The 15,038-nt window shown below is 42.1% G+C and overlaps 1 protein-coding gene and 1 long non-coding RNA gene across 4 annotated transcripts in view; one reads left to right on the top strand and one right to left on the bottom strand.

The window, feature by feature from the left end:
* LOC107226816 (tachykinin-like peptides receptor 99D) overlaps positions 1-15,038 on the top strand; it is a 129,138-nt gene that overhangs the window by 24,462 nt on the left and 89,638 nt on the right. For 2 of the 3 annotated variants that reach the window (XR_006903618.1, XM_046735940.1), the window contains exon 2: positions 13,268-13,294. The exons of the other annotated variant lie outside the window; for it this stretch is intronic. The gene's annotated coding sequence lies outside the window, so the exon portion shown is untranslated. The remainder of the gene's footprint in view (positions 1-13,267; positions 13,295-15,038) is intronic. 3 annotated transcript variants of the gene reach the window in all.
* The window catches only part of LOC124293742, a 96,927-nt gene that overhangs the window by 52,932 nt on the left and 28,957 nt on the right, over positions 1-15,038 (bottom strand). The window lies entirely within an intron of this gene.

The raw sequence follows: 15,038 nt of genomic DNA, 5'->3' as shown, positions 1-15,038 counted from the left end.
ACTCTCAGACGTATGTATTAAGCTTCCTATAATATTGTCTCGAGTTATCACGCAAATCCCAAGCCGACATCGAGCCCCAATATTTGTTCCACTGCACTGTAGTGAGATTCTGATATACTATGGAAAGTTTTGTGACAGGGGATTCGAAGTCACCGTGGATCAAGAGACGGTAATTACACGAACAAGCTAAAGTCAGTCAAGCTGCGTATAGGTATGGAGCAATAACGGCGTCCCTCGGGAGCTGCCTCGTCCGTGATTAAATGTCAAAGGCGATACGATTCGGCGTCGGAGTATGCTAAGAAATACCTCACTCATAGTCAGCCGTCGGTATATCTGGGCGAAATCCGTACGCTGTGGAAATATCTCGGGTGGGTTTAGAGAGCACGGAAAGAGTAACGAGCCCATTGATCTCCTCCGACCATCGAAAACAACGGACTTGAAACTCGGGTACGCAACGTCAATCCGTTCAGATTCAGTCGCGAGGTTTTCCCCGGGGTGTCCAGATACCAAAATTGGTACCAGCCGTTACAGCGAGAAAAAGGGAAAAAACGGCAAGAAAGTGAGAAAGAAAGAGCGGACAAGGGATGCTGGTTTGGAAAGAGACACGGATCCCATAATCTCATCAAGTCTTTCGCGACGATCCTTAACTTCCGGCACTCAGTGCCTCTCACAGATTGACGGCGAACGGCGCGAGATCGGGGTTGGAAATTACGAACGCCTGGAAATTCTTTAGTCGCCGGGTATAATGAATAAAAATATGAAGAATCGTCGGTGAATGGACGCGACGAATTTCCGATCAATTTGCTGGGCAATCGTGGTATAAATACCTTTCTGGAAATCAGCCGTCATTCGACTATTTGGATTTAATCAAATCCCCGGTAGGTACGCTTCGAAAGTGATTACGGCGGACCGGAAGAAGCTCATGGCTGGATTCCTCGATTTTCTCAATCGGAATAATTGATTCCGTTAGAATTAAACATTTGACTCGGTATTTCGACAATTGTACCTCTTTGAGCAATTCTTGAGCAAAGTTTCATCCGTCGATTGCAGACCGTGTCCAAACATAAGCTTCCTTCCTTACGTATATTAATGAAAAAGGCACGTTGACAAATCACTCGCTTTCTATCATCACGATCAAAAAGGCTTGATATTAATTTTGCATCGTATTTCAGGTGGTAAAATTTATGGTGGATAGAAATGATCCGAAAATGCCGTTCGATCAGATACTTAATTTACAACGCTGAAACTAGCATGTAATAGTCAGCAGCCAACGCAGGTGAAAAGGTTCCAGGTGATGACGAAACAATGAAACTGAACAGGATTATTCAGGAAACTCTTTCGAATTTCCTGCTTAATATTTTATCCTTTCCTCACTCCCCGAGAATCTTCCGGACTTATTACCAGCTAATTTCAGCGTCATACTTAATTGCGACAATTACTGTTAAGGTGATGAATGAATCAGGGAAAAAGATCTTGAAAGAAGACGGATGTGTGTGTGATATCGTTACCATCGACTTCACTGCACGGGAAATCGATATAAACTGTACGTACTTTGATTTGGAAAACGGGATCCCAGCGTCGCGCACGCTGGCAAAATCAGTACACAAATGAAATTTCTGCTGAGCCATATAAGGGTTCGTTTGTGCGAGAAGCATTGCTGAGGCTTGAGTGAATTTAATGCGGTAAAAAGACTGCGTTGTTTGCCTCGACCGATCCTTTCCCGTCCCGACAAGCCACAATCTGAAACGTTTTTCATGCGGGACTCTCCCGGTTGATTTGAATATCAAAGGGAAAAGGTTTCCTGCCTGAAAAGCGCAGAAGCTGATATGCAGACTGTATATGTAGACGCGTAAACGTATTAAAAAGCTGGCATTATGTTTTCGCATATAAATTCGTGAGAAGAACACAGAATTTTTGCGAAAAAAATTCCCGCAAAATTACACAGCTGGCAAATACAAGTCTATTGCGGATTTTCAAAGAGCTTTATACAGCTGAGGAAAAATATAGTGATTCGCTAATTATGATCAATTTATAATAAAAATAATCAATTACAATCCCAGCTGTATAAGGATTGAATATAGCCAGAAGCGTTAACGTGTCTTAAATTTTATAAAATAAACATTTCACCAACGGATTTTTCCTGAAAATCCAAGACCGTATATTATTCCTTGTATGTATGCGAAAAAGATGTTTCTTGGTAAGCTCTTTCGCCATGCGAAAAACGCCCGGGCTGTTTGTCCGACACCAGATGCTCGAATGCACGTGAAGCAAGCGCTTTATTTGACCGACAGTGATCTCGGCCCATTTTCCGGAAGGTTCTGCTTTCCTTGAAAGAAGAGATTATCATCAAACGAAACCCAATACGGATATAGACTCGCGACATAACATCGAGCACAGCGTAATGAACGATTTTAATCGGATCAGTCCTGAATCGGATTTGCCCAACGCTTTTTGAGGCCTTCGCTATCAAACAACGTTCTGCGGAACCTAAAATTCAAAGATCGTTGTGGAAAATATATCAGGGGGGGGGGGATGACGTATTTGCTTGCAGTACAATCTGCGTCAGTCACGTCTCTTAGTTTTTTTTTTTGCCGCTTTCACTTACGCCTCATACCCGAAGGATATGAATGATTTGCGTTACCTGCCAGGTGAATACTAATATTGTCAGGGTCGTGGGAGCCTCTAAAGCTTCGACATGGTCTTCCGGCTGCCGCAGAGCGCGAGGTCATCTCGCCTCTGGAATCTCGCGAAATCCAATTTTCTATATCCGGCATTCCTGCACCGGGTATACATATATCCGCGGACTTTTTCTCGCCGATCCGCAGATACACCGAAGCCGTCGGTGCAGCCCGAGCGAGTAACGACAGGGTCAGGACCATTGGTTGGAAATAAAATCGAAACGTCTAATCGCGGGCTGTCTGAATCCTCGCTGATCCCTTCGAAACCGTTTCATTCCGAGTCCTTGGAGTTTTGTTGCGCCTTTGAATAACCGCGAAGGCTGAAAGAGGAGCTCTGAGAAGGATCGATGGAAAAGAAATATAGGAGTTGAAAGGAGTTTGTGTTTCCATTAAAGCGATGAGGAGATGAATTCGAGAGCCTCGGTGCGAGTCCGAATTCCGTTTCGTGCAGCCGTTGTTCGTCGACTTTGCCCGGCATCTGCGTACAAATGATTCTGATGCTGGGGATTAAAAGGTTCGAGGCGATTTCGATCGAGTCTGACGTCTGAGCTCAGGACTGTACAATGAAGGGTGGCAGCTTCGGAACGAAGTGAGAAAAAATTATCGACTTTGTTACGCGAGACGAAGGAACCCTGGGCTGGTGGTCAAAATTTTCACCAACGTCGTAACCCCCCGAAAAGCGCTGGAACGAGGTTTAAAGGTGAAAAACTAGAGTATTAAACTCATCCGAAAATTGTCAAACTTGTTGATAATTGTTATTCGTAGCCGGATTTCTATCAAATCTAACTGAAAACAAATTGCCGCATTAGCAATTATGTTCATCGTTTCCTGACATCGGTCGGCATCTACGGCTAATCGTACGAGAGTCGCAGCCTATATTTAGGCACAAGTTGGATAAAGGCTAGATCGAAAGGGCTTCAACGAAATCGCACTGTAATTTTACAAGACCATCATGACATTTTTATCAGCGCCATGTCAGTCGTATGGTAACGCTAGGGATTACTGACACTTTTCGGATATGCCTCGAAGCCGAGATTTGGTTTTCGCGGGTGACGTTGGACCCCCGTAACTTATCGGGGAAACACACTTCACCCGAATTGCTCAACCGCCGAATAATCAGGTAACCCACGCCTGTACAGCTTCTGGAAAATTGATATTCCATCAAAGGGAAACTCCGGAATATCCATATACGTATTACGTTACGTAAAGGACATTCCGTTACATGTTAAGTCACGACGTGCGAATTCTACGACAAAATCTCCTGGTCTCAGCCGCTTCGTGTCGCAAGGAAAAATTTCCAAACACGAGTCTGTAGACGTAATTCCTTGTCTGACGAGTTACTTGTCTTTGTTGGGAATTGAGGCTGTAACAATGGTCCGAAATGTACAGTAGACACAATTTCGCTTTTCCGTCATCCTCGGATCGATCAGCGAGCGTAAATCCGCCTAAACGCCCCTCACCGAATCGCGCAACCGACTGTACAGAGTAAATAAAATTGACAAACACGAATTCTCCGGCATTTTTCTTTTTGTTTCGTTCCGTACAATATGAAGAATATTTTACTCCGAATTCGGAATTATTCCGAGCTTCGCGTAATTCGATTACAAGAGTCCGACGTCACGGTGACGTTGAATAACGTGTTCTGAGGTATTTCGTTAATGGCTAAATTTGGCGACAACATTTCGCGCTTTGTAAACCGTATACCGTAAGTCCGGCACGTTTCCGCGCTTACGGCACGCGCTTTTTTACTCGCCTTTACAATTTTAATGAGTAACAAGCTTGCGTGCTCCTGCATGCGCTGCGGTACCGGTACACCTTTTATCGACTTCATGACGCAAGCAGTCTCACCGCGTAATTTAATCTAATATAAACGGTCAAAAATATCCCACGTAAAAACCACACGACCCGATAATGAGGTCTTGCTCAACGTCTTCTTTGACCGGCGATGTTGAAGCAGCGGGAACTTTTCATCGATATTCTCCTTCGTTCATAATAAATATCGACAGTTCTAGCCCCGGAAATAAAGCCTCTTGAACAAGTAATTTCAGTCGTTGATTCCTTGGCTTCAAGTAAATATATTACGTATTTTTCCGGCACATTTAAAGCAACGATTAATTTAATTACCGAGCCTCCTCACTCCACGCTATCTAAATGAGTAAATTGTCGTTCATGATCCGTTGTCGTTAATGATTCTGCAGAGTCAACGAAGACGAGATGTGAAGAGAGAACGCGAATACATGATCCGTTCGATGACAGGACGAATTATCTCACCGAGTATATAATACGTTACGTGTAAACGCGGCCCTTGACGCCAGATGCTGTAACAGACTCTTTGACGATTCGTGACAGTGATTCTGTAGTTGTCATCGGCGAACTCTCATCAATTGAAACACCCGTCGCCATGGTGTGGAGTTCGGGGCTCCGACCCCTGCGTCCCTGGAATCACTAATGAGACAAGGTGCCAGCCGCACAGACACTTGGGAAATTTGGTTCGATTGCGGGACGATCGCATCGCGATAAAAAGGGTGCCGAATTCGGTCGGTTCAATCCGCGGTTTGCAAAGAATTCAGAACCCCCGTCACCGCAACAATCAATGCCGTTATTGAGCAAAGCAAAACGTAATTCAACCCAGCTTGATTACATCCATCCGTGATAAGTGCAAGTTCAGAGGCGTAATTTTGAATGGTTCAAATCTCCTTTCAATGCCCGATTCTGGGATGTTGTTAGCATTTTGATTGAGAGATTTTCCTGGCACACTTCACGAGTTTGCGTTATACCTTTGTCTGATTTCAGACTAAGGTAGAATTGTTTTCCCCCGTTCGCCGTATACCGAGAAAGCAATTTATAATGTGGAAAGGCAAATGTCCAGTCTTGGATACTTTGAGCAATCGCTCTTCCGAGAGTAAAACACTACGCGTACAGTACCGTCGGTTGACAGTGAATAATGTCCATTCGGTGTTGTCGAAACGTTTACTTTATCACCGAGAAATCCTAAGCGAAAAAACAAGATTTTCAATGCAAACTTCACATATCGCTTCACCCCTCGAACGACCAATTAGCACGGGAAAAAATGCGAGTCTAACATTGTTCGATGCGCTACAGCATATCACAGAATTACACCTCAACTCTTTCTACTTCCTTTGTCGGTCACTATTCGAATCAGTGCAATCGATCACAAAAGATCGAAGCCTTCCGCAGTCAATCTTTCACCTCGTAACCATCCTCTGCTTGTCCATTCGTCGTCATCAATATCATCATCATTAGCTCCAGTCCTTGAGGCCCATCACCAAGCTCAGGTACCGTATAATCACTAACCATTAACCGTCCCGCCAAATCTTTGTAGCGAAACATCGCGTTCCCATCAAGTTCGCTAGAATTCATCGCCAGGTCCCTTTTCACCCTATCACAAATTGATAGCAAATAAATTAGGGTTCTGTGAAAGTGTATCGATTCATTACGAACCGCGCTGTGCCACGTGGCTAAGCCGGGCAGTAACTTCTTCTCCAACAAACCACCCGATAAGTTCAGATACCGCCAGTGCCTGCAACCCTTCCGGGAAAGTGGAGAAGCTAGTCTTCTCCTAAGGAAGCGTGACTTCGACTCAAACTTCGCAGTCCCCCTATCCCTGACGACCACTTTGGCGGAGATGGAGGTGACTGAATGAATCTCACCACTCCAAGGTTCTCCGGCCAACTTCACCTCCCAGAGAAGCATTGGAGAACAGCGATAAAAAAAACCCTTTGCCGAGTCTCGCCCTTATTAAGGGAGTCATACCGGGGCCTGATTGCTCCGTGAATCCTACCGATTTTCAGAAACACCTTTGAGACGCGGTCGATCGTTAAAGGTGTTCGCGTTCGAACCGACGATGAGACGGTTATATTCGAAGGGTAAGATTCGCAGCTCTGTTTCATGCTCGGTGAAAGAGGTACGAATAATTTTATACGTAGATAACGAGGTTCAGGCTCTTCGATGCACGTGTTGTCAATGTGAAAAAAATTTTTACAAACAGTTCAAAAAAAAGAAACTACGGTAAAAAATTTTAGACAAGTTTGCAGTATTTTTAAAAGTTACGTAACTTCGTGAATTCTGCCGTATCCCTCAATTTGCCGAATGTTTACAATGACTCCTGATTGTTATTTTACTAAAACTCATTTTACGGAAAATAAATTCATCACTGATTTAAGTAAATAAAGCTACTGATCCGTTGCTTATATGGATCTGCACTTACCTGAATCTTGTTGTTCTTTCGACTGACGAGACACTGTAATTCGACTAGATCGGGGTTTTATTACCAGTTGTCACTCTCAATCAACATCGAAGTCGGCAATAGCTAACGAAACTATACTGTATATACCTATATGACCACATAAAATTCACAGATGAACCGCAGTCGAGTTTCCTGCACTTCAAAGTTTACTCACACAACCGGGTTTACTTAGATATAATGGAGCCTTCATGCGGTAAATGTGTACGCACCTGTATACTATACATGTATATATAATATATATATATATATATAATATGTACCTTCATGATTAGCATACGCTTGCCATTATAAATCTATTACTGTACCAACTTTATCGAATTAGTTCATGCAGGTAAATTACGCAGCTGAGTGCTGAGAGCCTCAGAGCTTCGATGTTAATTTAAAATATTTGGCACTTGCCTAGTCGCGGAATGATAAAACGGGCGAAAGAACAAATTGATGCAATGAAAAATTGACTGTTTCAAGTAGGTAGGGATCATTTTTATTTTCGGTAGGTTTTTATGGATGTTCGACACGCACTTTTCAATCCATGAACTGACTAAATGAAACCGAGAGATGAATTATTTTTGGCGATTTAATTACACGGACAGCGGTCGAGTGATAAAGATGAAAAAAAGTAATAATGAAACTAATTTATGTTCATAACGTAGGCATTAAATCGCGTTCGTATTTAGGAGAATGATAAAGCGTGGCCCGGTGCGGCGAATCAGGACAGATAACGCGATATAATTTGATATTTAATGTCTCGTAAATTCAAATTTTACACTTTATAACATATACAGCGTATACATATAATTATATATATATATATATATATATATATATATATATATATATATTTTACCATAAAGATTAACGGCTGAAAAAGAAATACACGTAAACCGGTCACGTCGGCTATACTCACGGCTCGCCAAAGAGCCAGATGTTTCGATTCACCTCGACCACCGTTATTACACGTAAATTTTTTTTCATATAATAACTAAGATAACTTGCTACACCCCGTTGGCCTGAATAATCATTCCACCAGATGGATCGCATTCGGATGTTTTTTCATTCTGAAATATTTTAATTGGCCACGGTTACATTGCCGTGGATACTCCAGCATTTTCAAAGAGGAGCGCAGACGTCGGAAATAGAAAAAAGTATCTCGTCCCACGGGAGAATCTCTATTGAATTATCCGCTTCCGCGTGCCTTTTACTCAGCGATAGACAGCTGTCTATTTTATTTGTGGTAACAGGCGGCAGTTTCGAACGGTTCAAGCGCCCAAATCTAAGAAAGATATTCCAGCGTGACGTGTCTGTTTTACTTTTTTTGTTCAAGTAGGCATTCCTGCGGGTTAAAATAGACATTTCGCAAAGATAACGCAGGATGAAAAAATGAGTCCGTAAAACGTTAGATTCAATCTGAAATCTCCTGACATTCATCCACCCGCATGGTTTACATCCGTACGCGAATGAAAAAAAGGAAATTCCGTAAGGGTGTAAAAATTTCGTTGATCAATAGACACCCTAATGCATTATACATGCATATATTATGTGGAGTATAATGATCTGAGAGAAAGGGAGAAATTTAGACGGCTGCAAGGAGGATTCGTATACATAACAAGATTCATAAAAAAAATTTCCGGCATGCGGTGTGTTTGTTTGTTCATACTAATGCACTTCCCCTGTTTCCTCGGCGGCAACTCCCTTCAAGCTTCATCCCCACGTCACGTCACAGAGCCTGTCAACGACTCGGAGAGCAGGGATCGCCCTTTCCGTGGTACATATAACGCCGGTAAGAATCTCGCCTTATAACCTCTGTCGCAAGACACGCGAAAAGGTGTGCTACCCCCTTTATCGCGGTAATCTAGCCAGCCACGTTATCTACGAAAGCCCGCAAATCCACCATGTTTTCGCCACCTGAGCGTGTAGCTGAGAACACCGGGATCAACGCGCGTTATGCCGAAACAGTTTACAAGGAAACATGGAGGGTCGTAATCTCACAGGCTCGCGATTGATCGTCCGAGCATTTGAACAACGAGCTTTAGCGAAGAGCTTGCGGAGACTTTAAAGCGCATAGGGGAAATTTGATCGTGGGATAGACGCGGCCAAGCAGCAACTTTTTTATCAATCTTTGAAAACTGCACTCGAGGTTCCATCCGCTTATACGCGGAGTTTCAAAAGTAGGTATGCGCTACACTAAGCAGGGTAAAATGATGGATAAACAGACGTATAAAATCCGTTAAGATGCCGGCGGTGCTTTACACGCCTCTGGGGATTCAATTTTATGCGCGGATCCTCTTCCACCCACGTAATATGTATTCGTATATAATACACGTGTACATTATACGTATAGAGGTATTAAGTTACAACTTAGTTGGATAGTTAAGGACGCGTAAAATCAAGCTGTCAAGTTCTCCTCCTGCGATACGCAAGGCATATGTTATTTTTCTTACACGCGCACGCACTCGCACACAAGTAGAACGAACGTACGATATTAGCGCGACGTTAGAGTCGCGTTGCGATGCAAAACTCACGACACTGAAACATTAATATGTCATTCCGCATTTTACATTCTTCAAGAAGTTATTGCGTTAAATTTTTGAGGGAAAGAAACACGGCCTATTTCGTTGCGATTTATCTCCGACGAAAGAGCGGCAAGAAATGTACCGCTCCGTCTAATGCGCTCAAGGAGCTATTTATAGGATTATTTCCGGGCGAAATTTTCCACGAGCCATTTCGATTCCTCGATATTAATGCCGTACATTCTGACTGAATTTGAAGTTACACAAAACTGGGTGAAAAAGTAACCGACAAAGTTTCACGTCTTGCCGTTTGCACGTCTCTACGAATCTTAGAATGTATTTTTTGTATGTAGTACTTGCTTTGAATCTTCGAGAATTATCCACCCTTGAGGCGTGAACTTGGAACAAAGGCTTTTCGAATTCCGTACAATCATCCGAAATTACTCAAAGTTATTTAAATTCATTTGAAGTCTCGCAGCCACGTGTAAAGCGTGAAATACGGATCCGCCAGATGAATTTTCTCGAGTATTTCGAAGTCTCCTCAGGTCGCAAAGTCATTTTAAGTGAGGCTCACAGTCAAATTGTACATACCGCTCAGTACAATTCGTTGGATCTTGAAAATAGTTTCGACCCGCTGCTACAAACATGTTATAATGGATGTAGAATGTTTCCCAGGATGAAACTGATCACCTGACCGTCAAGACGGTTTTCAGTTTCAACGATATTTGAATGGCTTTAATGCCGGTAAAGCGTCCTGTGCGAATTCCCTCAATATAATTCATACTTTCTTCCAGCAGCTTTCACCAGCCGTTACATGCGTATTTAACGTGACGAAAATTTTTCCCGATTATTCACCACCCAGAAAATACGGGAGCGAAGTAGCGAGTACGAATCAGTCGGCGACCTTGTTTCAAACGAGACAATAATTCACAACGATATTGGGATCTGTTACACGAATGATTTGGGTCGGAGTGTTCCGGGTAGTTATATCCAAGGGACGCCAGACCGCATGGAAATTTACGAGTTGTGCGCCCCTTGAGTAGGGAAATTATTTGCTGATCAGGTAACTTCGATAATTTATAGGTATAACAACTGGGTAGGTATGATCATGCTCTGCAAATTCGTAGATATCATAATTTCGGATTTTCAAAGTCAATATACGAAGGTGCTTTGTAGGTGATATTTGCATAATAAATCCTTCGGGCTTTCAGAGTAAATTCACCGTCTCGTATTGAAAAACGATGATAATCCAGCCAAGTTTCGGTCAATAGCCTCGAATGATATTTGCGTACCAAACGCCGTAAATCGAAGTTTACAGAGCTTGTTTAATGAAACGCGGTGATATCGTGGCCTGTTACTTGATAAACCACTTTAATTCTGGCACCCGACGAAGTTTGGATTAATATCGCGACTTCTCTCTCGTATGAAACAAGAGTGACATAATTGCAGAATGCGACTGTTCCAATACAACTTCAGCTCGTGACAGTTGCGGCAGAAGGCGTATTCCAGTTAAACGTATAAATATGTAAACATAGGTATACGTATTACACGTACGCACATATACCGAGGTGCAAACATTTTAGCGAGAAATGAATTTTTACGACAATGGCGATCTATTAAATTTATACATCCATGCAAAAACAGAGGATAAATTTCACCATCAAGGTTTCATAGTCTTTCGGCGATTTTACGAGTTTGACTTTGAGCCGTTCCCTGTTCTACGGTCCGTTCTACGCATCGCGCATATATTATTCGTCAAACGTAAATCTCCTTAGCCATTTTCACATTGCACCTGCATATCGCTACATTGTCGTACGTCGAAAGATTTCTGGTTATTTTTCATATGCGGCAACATTTTTCAGTTTTTGTGAGAACATATCTCTGACACGTGTCGTTAGCGCACCCAGTGTTATAATGTCATAATGTCTACAGAGAGTAAAATAAGTAGAGCACATTGTGAAATTTTCTGCAGAGTGAAATTTACCGCTGCAGTTATGCGTAGTTTTAAGAGAATTGTATAGTCGGTCCTTACCAATCGCGGAAAAAATCTTACTTATTTCAACTGTTATCAAAGTCTACGCGGTATTGACGCAAAAATACCGCAGTTAGCGCGATCATTTTGGATGCAATCCCAAACTACGCTTTTTTGTTTAGTGTAAAAATAACTACGGAAAATGTGTAATTCCAATCAGTATTAATTCGATTACAGGAATAAATTTTTCGACACTGTTATTGAGTAAGATAAAAAACAAATTTCGGTTTATGCGATGTTTCCACGTCAGTGATACGTAAGCTTTGATAATAGTCAAAATAAGTGTCACTTAACGCGATAGACAAAGACTATCTACGTCATCGTCTTATCGTTAAGCATAAGTACGGAAAAATCTTGCATCTGCAATTTTTATCCGAGACGATGGTAACAAGTCCGCAGCGTCAGCGAATTTTCCCTTGAACTACTCGTTACGTTTGGTTGCGAAAACTCTTTTCGTCAAAGGTTGATTTAACTCTCGAGTCAATTTACGGAAGTGCGGCACAATCCTCGACTGATTACAGTTGACTCACGAAAATATTTCCCTTTCCCTGCAAAGCTGGAAAAAGGAGGAAAATGGATCCACGTGCATGGAATTCCATTTCAGCGGCCTTGACGACGACTCCTGACTCACGATTAGCGTACTTGACTACATGGTAAACCGTTCAGCTTGTACGATAATTAAAAGTACTGCACACGCGACGGTTCTCCCTTTACTGCCTCAGCACGAAGGCAACACAGCTTACGAATACAACTTAACTGTCTGGATCTGGCGCGGGGAAGCAGAGTAATTTCAATACCTAACTGAGTGTACGTAGAGGACACCTGAGAATACGGTGGCGGTTTAACAACCGTGCAGAGGTTAATTAAATCGACGTTAGTAGCGCATTCATGATTTATTATGTTGCCTAGAAACTGATCAATACATCAAGTGGAAGGAAGTCGAGCGCGCCTCGCGTATAGAACTGGATGGAAATTGACGTAGACTGTTGTTGAAAATGTTAAGGTGTGTTAAGGATTGAGCTGTTATCGATAGAAAATGCGATATCCCTCGGTCAAGAGGTCGAACCATACTGAGATTCAATTCATTTCACCTCAGCATGGTTCACTGAACAGAGGATCAGTACCCGTGAGATCTGATTATCTCAGATTGTATGCCGTGCCACTTTGATTCGGATTGTTACTGTTGTCTTCGTATAATTCCACAGTCTACCCACCTCTTGCCGGTAAAGAACACTGGACTTTTATTTCCGTTTTTGAGGTAGAGGTGTCTGATCGAATCGACGACGGTTGATGACATCGACTCCGAAGAGTTGTCACGTAAAATTCGATAGTCGTTGCTGTTGTAAAATCGCGACAAGAACCGATTGCCACAAAACGGACCACGAAAAGACGTCTGCACATGGAGGAATTTTCACGATGTAATTTACGCGACACGGGGACTTGATTCAATTTCAAACTTCGCTAGCATTCGCCACTTTTTTACAAATATCGGCTGTCCACGCGTCTCTGTAGGTTAAAAAACAGCAACCCTCGTCCGAAGTTTCGGAACATGAATTTCAGTTTACATGACATTGGACGAGAAGTGCAGGGAATAGAAGCACTGCAAATCAGATTTCCCTGCTCTCACCGTGTAAAATTCATGTTATTTAATACTGACAAGCAGGCGGCTCGATGAGTGTGAAATTTTTGATGAGACTTTTACCGATCAGTAACTGTGTTGACCGGTATTTCAACTTTAATGGTTATTTATTTTTTATTTCACGGTGCTTTTCATCTGTTTCAGATGGATGACGCATGGAGACTAACGATGGTGAGTGCTTGGTGAATAACGTCCGTACTCGCATCATTTGCAATATCGACAAGTGCGGTTTGCTTTTTTTACGGGCCAAGTGTCCGAGGCCCAGTGAAGTATTATTCGTACAGTGAGATGAATGCGCTAATGAAAATTTCTCAGCTTTTCAAGCAGTCTGAACTGTAAATGCTTATACCAATAAACACACAATACGTGCCTTCGAGGGAGTAGGAAACAGTTGATTCGCGTAACGATATACACTGCGTCGATTGTTCACAGAAATTACGGAGTTTACGCCCGTTGGGAATAATTAATCCCACGAGGTCAACAGTACGTGACGTTCAGATTTGCGTGAACCGATAATGCCGAATGAACTAATTAGCATTATATCAATCGTTAAATGCACGATTCCCCCGAATAAGATCTTATCTTAGATTCAAACGTTAAATTCAAGTACAACTGCGTTTGCCGATGAAACAAGAAATAAATTTGCAAAGTATTTACCAGCTATCGGAATTGAAAATAAGTTCGGGACGATGTTGTTTTTTTTTTCTATATCATGATTTTAGATTTTATGAAACTTTCATTGGTGCTACGAAAACGCGCAAGAATCATTTTCAAGTATTCTTAGGCTCTGGAATGATTTCATGAAAAATTCACCGCCGATTGTTACGCGATGATTCGAGGACTCGGGTGAATATTTAAAAGTAGAATTTTCACGCGAGTCCAAAAGCTCTAAGAGTAGGCTCTGAGACATGCTTCGACTGATTTTGATAAGATTATCCAAATTTATTAGCATTTCAGTACTCAATCAAAATTCGCTAGTCAAAGAAGGCGACACACAATTTTTGTAATTGAATATTATACTTTCATCGGATGGGAGAAAGGCTGCCCAGTTATTTTTCGATTTTGAAAATTATATCACCAATTAATATACCACCCACGAAGCGTTTGAGCGCCTAATTGAAAACTCATCACGAGCAGAGTATTAAGCGTCTGAGGAATTGAGTTCTGTAAATCAAATTCGATAATCCATTGGCCGTAACCCAAGCAAGATTGGGTGCAGTAGGCGGTTACTTTTTTCGTTCTCTTGTAATGGTTCAATTTTACTTTCCATTCTGGTTCTGGTAGGATTAGGTACTCGAGAAAATTTCACATCAAACTCAACGCTCGGGTCCCCGGGAATTCTATGCCAATTCCAGGGGAAAGTTTTTCTTTTATTTTTTTCCCCGTATTCCGTATAACACGGAAAGCTTTTGGCAAGATTTGGCAAGTTTCGTAATACGGTGAAATCATGTAAATTTAGGCCATTATCGTCAGAAGCACATTGTATGTTTACAACGTAACCTCATACACGTTAATCTAACAACATAAACCGCAAAACAAACAAGTAGCTAAAGCAAGGAGCTCAATGTATCTGAAATTCAGCTTCTCGAGGTTGAAGGAAAAGACAGGAGTCTGATGACAATGGAAGGCAGTACTGCGAAGCGATTACATAGAATAATCACAGAGATGCAAAGACGCGGCTGAAATCTCGAGGCGGGGTCTCGGATGTTGGAAGTTTTTCGCAGTGAAGTCGGAATGAAAGCTCGGTCTGCTGAATTGGGAAGTTAACCTAGTAGAGGAGAATTATGAAGAAGAAGATTGAAAACAGAAGGAAAGTCTGATCTGAAGTGCTTGGTATTTTAGAAAAAAAAAAAAAATAAAAATAGGATTCTTCATCAAACGTGCATCAAACCTGGCTGATTAACCACAGTCTACG

Source organism: Neodiprion lecontei, chromosome 3, assembly GCF_021901455.1.
Source record: "Neodiprion lecontei isolate iyNeoLeco1 chromosome 3, iyNeoLeco1.1, whole genome shotgun sequence".
Taxonomy (NCBI): Eukaryota; Metazoa; Arthropoda; class Insecta; order Hymenoptera; family Diprionidae; genus Neodiprion; species Neodiprion lecontei.
The sequence above is the reverse complement of the archived record's forward strand: the minus strand, read 5'-3'. Positions and strand labels throughout refer to the sequence as shown.